The sequence below is a fragment of the Physeter macrocephalus genome, chromosome 18, assembly GCF_002837175.3.
Source record: "Physeter macrocephalus isolate SW-GA chromosome 18, ASM283717v5, whole genome shotgun sequence".
Taxonomy (NCBI): domain Eukaryota; kingdom Metazoa; phylum Chordata; class Mammalia; order Artiodactyla; family Physeteridae; genus Physeter; species Physeter macrocephalus.
The window spans coordinates 1,282,829-1,291,062 of NC_041231.1; the positions used below are offsets into that span (position 1 = coordinate 1,282,829).

The 8,234-nt window shown below is 51.7% G+C and overlaps 1 protein-coding gene across 3 annotated transcripts in view; it reads left to right on the forward strand.

Annotated features, from left to right (window-relative positions):
- The first annotated feature begins 7,892 nt into the window (after positions 1 to 7,892).
- Positions 7,893 to 8,234, forward strand: part of CTTN (cortactin) — a 32,629-nt gene continuing 32,287 nt past the window's right edge. For 2 of the 3 annotated variants that reach the window (XM_024133258.3, XM_024133260.3), the window contains exon 1: positions 7,893 to 8,004. The gene's annotated coding sequence lies outside the window, so the exon portion shown is untranslated. The remainder of the gene's footprint in view (positions 8,005 to 8,234) is intronic. The other variant, XM_028478571.2, reaches the window with a different exon arrangement.

Consider the following 8,234-nt stretch of genomic DNA (forward strand, 5'->3'; position numbering starts at 1 on the left):
GGATGTGCCTTACAAGCAATGACATCTTAGAACTACAGTATGTGACAAAATACCACCTAGGCTGCACATTCTTTGCTGCTCCTCTCATTGCGAGGTGGGGTCTTAATCCCCCCCTCCCGACCTCCTTAAGCCTGGGCTGGCCTCAGTGACTTACCTGGTTGACCCAAAGAATGTAGCAGGTGTGATGTTCACGGACCTCTGAAGCGAGGTCGGCAGAAGCCTTGCAGAAACCAGCCGCCGAGTAAGAAGTCCAGCTACCCAGGCCCACCATGCTGTAAGGAAGCCCAAGCTGGCCCCATGGAGAGCTCCTGCCAGCCTATTGGAAGTGAAGAAGCCAAGTTGGACCTTCCTGTTCCTGAAGACATGATGGGGAGAAGAAATGAGGAACGCACCCAGCAGACAGAGCCAAGGCCCCAGACATACGGCCCTAATCAGTTCATCCAGCCACAGCCAAAAATTTGATCTATCACAGCCGAGGCTCCATCGAAAACAAAGATGAGCCACATCCCCTGCGCTTTCCAAACTCCCGATCCATGAAGTTTCAGCATAAAATGGTGGTCGTTTTTCACCATGAACTTTTGGAGTGCCTTATTACACAGCAATAGATAATTGCAACTATAATGTATGAAATGAACTCATATATTCTATTCTGCCGTCTTATATACTTTTTATGCTGTTTTCCTCCCCCAGAAAGTTGATTTCACAATTCCCTGAAAGATCACCATCTGCTGTCTTATCTGTTGCTTTGTAAAAATCCACCCCAAAACTTAGCAGTAAAAACAATGATTTCTTGTTTCTCTTGATTCGGTGGACTGGCAATCTGGGTGGTTCTTCTTGGCCTTTCCTGGAACCACTTATGTGATGGCAGTCACCTGACAGCTCTTGTGGGGCTGGAAAGTCCGAGATGGTCTCAGTCAAGTACCTGGAAGCTGGCGCTGGCTTTTGGCTGGGAGGCCTGGGTTCTCCTTCATGTGGCGTCTCTCACACTCCAGGAGCTTCTTCACGGCAGTGTAGTCTCAGGTTCCAAGACTGCAAGACCAGAAGCAGCAAGGCATCGGAAGGGCTAACATCGTTATGTTAAGGAGCCTTAACATTATATTTAGAATGCGAACAATGGGACGTCCCTGGCGGTGCAGTGATCAAGACTCCGCGCTTCCACTGCAGGGGGCACGGGTTCGATCCCTGGTCAGGGAACTAAGATCCCGCGTGCCGTGTGGTGTGGGGGGACCCCCCCAAAAAATAGAATTCATACAATGTCATTTCTGCCACGTTCTATTGATCAGAGTGTCACAGTGCCAGTCCAGATTCAAAAGCTTGGAGAAATAGATCTGTTTCCTGATAAGCGGAACAGTTATGTCACTGCTGTGGACTGAATGTTTGTGTTCCCCCCGCCAATTCATACGTTGAAACCCAATGCCCGGTGTGATGGTATTTGGAGGTGAGGCCTTTGGGAGATGCTTAGGTCCTGAGGGTGGAGACCTCATGAATGGGATTAGTTTTCTTATAAAAGAGACCCAGAGAGCTCCCTCGCCACGTGAAGACACAAGGAGAAGCTGGCCGGCTGTGGATCAGGAAGCCAGCTCTCACCAGACACCAATTCTGCTGGCACCTTGATCTGGGACTCCCAGCCTCTAGAACTGTGAGAAATAAATTTATAAGCCAGCCAGCCTAAGGTATTCTGTTATTATAGCCCAAACCGGCTAGGTCAGTCACACAACAAAGAGGTGTGGACACACTGAGGGCTGTATGAGTCTGCTCTGCCTGCTACAACACAATATCACACACGAGGGGCTTTAACCAACAGACATCACTGTCCCCAGTCCTGGAGGCTGGAATCCCAGACCCAGGTGTGGGCGGGGCCAGGTCCTCCTGAGGCCTCTCTCCTCGGCGTGTAGACGGCCGTCTTCTCCCTGTGTCCTCACGGGGACATCCCTCTGTGTGTCTGTGTCCTTTTCTCCTCTTCTCATAAGGACACCAGTCCTATTAGGTTAGGGCCTCACCCTTATGACCTCATTTAACCTTAGTTACGTCCTTAAGGGCCCTATCTCATCTCCAAATACAGTCACATTCTGAGGTGCTGGGGGCCAGGAACACCATTCAGTCCATAATAAGGCTCATTATTATAACATCTACAACACACTCTCAGAAATACTCTATCACATTCCAGATTGATGGTTATTTTCTCTCCACACCTCAAAGATATTAGCCCACTGTCACCTGACACCCTTTAGGCAGAGGGCATGTCTGTAGTGGGGCTAATTGTCATCCTTTTGCAAACCATCTGTCTTTTCATTCTGGTAGCTTTTATGATTTTTGATTCTTGAGCGTTTGCAGTTTTACTGTAGTTCTTGGTGCATAGGTGACCCTTGAGCCACTCAGGGGTCAGGGGTGCCAGCCCTCCTCAAAGTCAAAACTCTGAGTATAGTTTATAGCGGGCCCTCTGTAGGCGCGGTTCCTCCACATCCACAGCTCCACAGCCGAAGATTCAACCAACCTTGAACCACGCGGGTCTCACGCATTTACTGTTGGAAAATAATCCACGTGTAAGTGGACCCGCAGCCTCAGCCTGCTCACTGCTTTGCATTTCTGTTCACTTTTGGTCCACAGAGGTATTCACCTTGGAGCATGGCTGTACCTTTTTGCTTTTCAAAGTTTACATCGGTTCTGCAGTTGCTAGGTGGACAGCTGGTCTTTCCCACGCCCTCCTGAGGGGCAGAAACAGAGCTTCAGCGGGGGAACCTGCCACACCTTTTCCCCAGAAGTCACTCTGAAGCAGGGTCTGTCCTCCCCGTAGCAGCCAGAGTGGTCTCTGTGCGTCACAAAGCTCATGCCACCTTCCTGCTGACCAGTCTCCTGTGAGCTCTGGTTATTCTAAGCTGGACAATGGAAGCACTAATTCCAGTTCATTGAATGTGGCATATGTATTATATAATTATGTAATACAATAAATATTAAAAAAAATAATTCCAGCTCATCGAGAGAAAGCAGACGAGTGGTTGCTTGGGGTGGGGTGGGGTGGATAGGAATTGATCACTAACAAGCAGGGTCTCCTCTGGGGGGGATGAAAATGTGCTAAAGGTCAGGTGTGGTGATGGTTGCACTGAGACAGGCTGAGACCTGGGACCTGGGACCCTTTGCTGCAGTGCTTGCATCTGGACAAACATCTCCTTGAGCAACAAAATACCAAGAAACTTTAAGGGACTAAAAATAACTGCGTGCATGTACAGTTGGGGCAAATTATGGACAACAAGATACAAAAAGCCCCAAAACCCAACTGCCACTTCTGAAGAGCCCGGAGCAAACGCAGGGCACCGCGCATGCCCGCTGCACACAACACCACCAAAGGGCTGGGCGGACCCCCTAAGTCACCCCTCCAGCCCGACCCCGGGACACACCCCTACCCTCACCCCATAGAAGGAACCAGCTGGCCCCGCCTCGGGAAGTGAGCCAGCAAGGGAGGCTGTCTCTTGTTCTCGCTCCCCCCTGCTGCAGCGGGGGCCCCGGTACAGCCTTGCCTGAATTTCTCGTCTGGCCTCTGATCCATTTCTATTGATTAAGGGGGCCAAGAGCCCTGGAGGGTAACAGCACCACCTCGTGACAACACCAAAGAACCACCGAATTGTATGCTTTCAGTGGCTGTGTTGTATTGTATGTAATTATGGCTCAATAAAAACGACTCTTAAAAAATAATTTCAACGCGTAAAGCTGTTCTGAGGGGAAAATGAGATATCCTATTGGGGTCCTGAGACTCCACCTCTAATGCCGGGGTAATCCCCCGCCGCCAACAAACAATTCTCAGACACCAGCAGGGCGCCTGAGAATTCAGCTCCGCTCTCACGCTACCTGCTCCGAGGTGGCGTCACAGCCTGAAGGTTACAGATTCAGTCGCACACCTCCCGCACGCCCACTTCAGATGGCAACTGCAAGTCTCGGTCGCTACCTGAGCTCCTGACTCACCGGCTCCAGACTGGAGGTTCCCACGACCTCCTCCTTGGACTTCAGACACCAGCCCCAAGTGGAGGCTGTCACCTGTGCTTCTAAGCCACTGGCTGTAAGTCAGAGGTTCGCAACCCTCCTGGGGGCGGATGAATTTGCCAGAGTGGCTCACAGAACTCAGAGAACCTTGTTGCTTTACTAGATCACAGATTTATTTTAAAAGGTTATGGACTCAGGAGCAGCCAGATGGAAGAGATGCACAGGGCAAGGCGTGAGGAGGGGTTCAGAGCTTCCATGCTTTCCGAGCAGCACTCTCCCCGACTCTGCACACGTTCACCGACTCGGGAGCTCCCAGAACCCCGTCCTTTTGGGTCTCTATGGAGGATTCATTACACACGCACGATTGATGAACTATTGGCCACTGGCGACTAATTCAACCCGCCGTTCTGCACTTCTCCCCTCCCCAGAGCTCAGGGGTGGGACTGAAATTTCCAACCCTCTAGTCACTTAGTTGGCTTTCCTGGCAACCAGCTCCCACCCTTAGGTGCTTTCCAAAAGGCAGCTCATTCCTACAACGAGACACATTTATGCTCTTAACAGTTAGGAAATTCCAAGGGTTTGGGGAGCTGTAAAACAGGAACTGTGAATGAAGGTTAACCGTATATAAGAAATATACATTTGGTCATCTGAATGACCAGATACATACTTCTTTTTAAAAAATTTTTATTTTTTGGCCGTGCTGCGTGGCTTGCGGGAATCTCAGCTCCCCAACCAGGGACTGAACCCGGGCCACAGCGGTGAAAGCCCGGACTCCTAACCACTAGGCCACCAGGGAATTCCCAAATACATATTTCTTTTTAATTTTTTTTTTTTTTTTCGGCCGCAACACGCAGCTTGTCAGATCTTAGTTCCCCAACCGGGGATCAAACCCGTGCCCCCTGCAGTGGACGCGCGGAATCCTAACCGCTGGGCCGCCAGGGAAGTCCCCATATTTCTTATAAATCACAATATCACACTTATACTTTAAAAATCTCCCAGTGGTGTCTGACAAAGCCAGGCTGTCCCCAAATGTTAGTTCCCCTACTTCCAGGTCTGATATTTCCCTCTGCGTCTACAAGGATGAAGTCGTGAGCCACTGCAGTCACTGACCTTCAACCTGCTCTGAAAGGAGGTCAGGGTGGAGATCAGGAATGAGGTGCTCTGTACTCTGGGAAAAACCGGTAGAACAGGTCTTCAGATAGTTAGAGATTTTCAGGAGAAGATTTTCTGAGCCCAATTTCTTGCGTCTCCTCATACCTAGAAAAGCACTAAAATTATTAACAGGGACATCTGCACCTTGTGACTAGCAGCAAGCCTCTGTGAAAATGTGTGTCTGACTGCATGTACCCCTCCCTTCACTAAACTCATATGTATACTGACCGCCCCCCCCAACTCCACCTCTTTGGAGCAGTTCCTCAGAGCCGTCTGAAAGGCTGTCTCTCAGACTGCAGTCCTCATTTTGCCCCAAATAAAACTCAACTCACAATTCTCACAGTGTGCACCCTTTTTCAGTCAACAGGGCCAATACTCACCGGGCACTTACCGTATGCCGGGCCCTGGGCTAACCGAGCAACATGGGACCTGCATATTACAATCTCCAGGAGACAACGGCTAGCTGCGCAAACGGGGAGACCGGGGCTCAGAAAGACAGAGTGACTGGCCGCGGTCACAAAGCTAGTAGGCCTTGGCGTTGGGATCTATTGTCAGATCCTCTGCCTCCAGAGCCTAAAGTCCTGTATCAAAAGGGAGCCTTCCCTTCATCCACCAAGCAATTAGCTTGATGCCTGACTGCACGCAGCACTGCACCGTCCGTGGTAACGATGGAGGTGAAAACACTTCGACGCTATCCATCTGACCTCAAGGTTTTCTACGCGGACCCCGTTCTTTCCCACCTCTGTGCCTCTGCTGCAATCCCTCCCTCTTCCTGGGACGGCCTTCCTACCTTCTTACGTCCTTAACCTGCTTGGTCTTAAAGCTCCTGCTCAAAAGCCATCTCTGCAGCATCACTTCGTGGACCTCATTTTGACGTGCAACAGGCCCCTCCAAGGTACCAAGTCCACAAACGTATCCTCACTCTCCCACCGCCATCTTGGTTCATCTTCTCCCCCACCCTCCAACCCTCATTCCCCACCCTGACCATCTGCCCCGTCTGAGCATCTACTCAGATACTAGGGGTCATCCTTTTGTAAGGAAAAATTCCAGACTTTAGAATGGGCAACAATGATTCTTAGATATTCTTTTAACAGAATGCTGGAGCCTCTGATAATCATGATTCTACAGGATGTGTGCCTTTGTTATTTTTGCCTAGATTATTCCGTACCTCTGTAGAGGCAGAAGTTAACCTGTAGCAAACAGACAGCAATGCAAATAATTTGCGTCCACAGAAAGGCAAATTACCAGTGTCCGATGAAATACAACTGACGTTGCCCTACGGATAGACCGGTTTTTGCAAATTCATTTCAGCATGCCTTCGACTTCTCCTCTGAACAAGTTGCAACACATTTTTGCTTCATTTATTATTAAGTGAAATGAGATCTTTGACATGTGTTCATTTTACATGTGTATGAAAATCATGATTTTATCTTTAAAAAATTATCCTTTGACCCCTGACATCTCCTTCCCCACCCCATACCCCCAGTCCATCCTCAAACCTGACAATTTAACTTCCTAAATGTATCTTGTACCTACTCACTTCTCTCCATCTTACTTGCTACCACCAGTTTGCCTGAACTGGTGGTAGCAAGTAGGATACTAGGATCCTACCTGGCCCTCTTCCCATCTGCTCTCCAACCAGCAACCAGAGGGATTTCATTACAGTGCAAACTGTATGATGTCTCCCCTCTGCTTAATCTCCTCCAAGGACTTCCCGTTGCTTCTAAAGACTAAGGTCCTTGCTCTGCCCTCCCAATCTCTACATGACCTGGCCCCATCTTGCCCCACTACCCTGCTTCATCACCACACTTCTGCTGCACTGAACTTCCTTCAGTTCCCATGTGGCAAAACCTTTCCTGCCTCAGGGCCTTCGCACAGGCTCTTTCCTTGCCTGGAAAATTTTCCCCTTCTTACCTTGTTTACTTGTTTGGCCTTCCGATCTTAGCACAAATGTTAATCGCTCACAGAAACCTCCGATCTCCTGGATGAGCTCGGGTCCCATCTTCTCCCCAATATAATGTCATGACCTTTGACTTCTTCTATAGCACATACCTTGTTTCCTAAGTATACACCTATTCGATTAATGCCTGACCCCTCTTCTAGGCTGAAAGGTCCCTGAGGGCAAGGACCACGTTATTTCTGCTGACCTCTATTCCTGACCCGTATCTGGCCTTCTCTGGATGGACAGGTGGATGGATGGGTGAGTGGAGGGACAGGTGGGTGAATGGATGATGGATGGAAAATAGATGGAGAAGATGGATGGATGGATGATGCACGTATGGGTAATGGATGGTCGGATGGATGGATGAGGAGGGCGCTATTCCTCCCAGGTGACTGGCCGTCACAGTTACCTCCGGTGTCCTCAGGGCTCAGAGCACTTGGCATTGTCCCCTTTCCCGGCTCATTTTCCCTTTGATCCCTCGGGCGCTGCTATGAATTCAGTATGACCACCCTGGATTGTATGCATCTGAGCACCGTCTGGCCCGCGCACGGTGGGCCTAAATATACTCTGTACAGTCATCTAACTTTTAAGCATGCTTTGCAGGCTGGCACCTGGGCGGAGCTCGCGCCTGCGCCAGCGGTGGGCGCTTCCGGCGCCACGTGGACGAGGGAGGCGGCAGGGACCGCGGGCCCGTCAGCCGGGCTCGGACCACGGCTCCCACCCCGCCGTCTCAGCAAGGCCGTAGGGCTCTGACTGGGCGGGGGCGGGGCGTGAGGCGGGGGCGGGGCCTCGGGTACCCGGATGCGGCCCCGCCCCCGCCCGCGGAACCGGAAGTGGAGAGGGGCGCCTAGGAGCGGTAGGAGCGGCGGGAGTGGGGGGCGCGGCGGAGGCAGGGCGGAGCCGGGCCGGACCGGACCGGACCGACCCCAGCGGTGGTGAGCGAGCGCGCCTTCCGCCAGGCGGGGGGGCCGGTTCCTCAGTTGCGGTCCCAGGGCGCCGCCGGGTCCTGAAACGGGAAGGAAGCGGCGGCCGCGGCGGTCTCGCCGCATTTCCGCTCGCGGTTTCGGGCGCGGGGGGAGCGCGGGCGAGGCTTCCCGGGGCCGGGGGCTGAGGTCGGAGAGAAGGGGATGGGCTGGCTGGGGGCTGAGGGAGGGGCTGGGCCGGA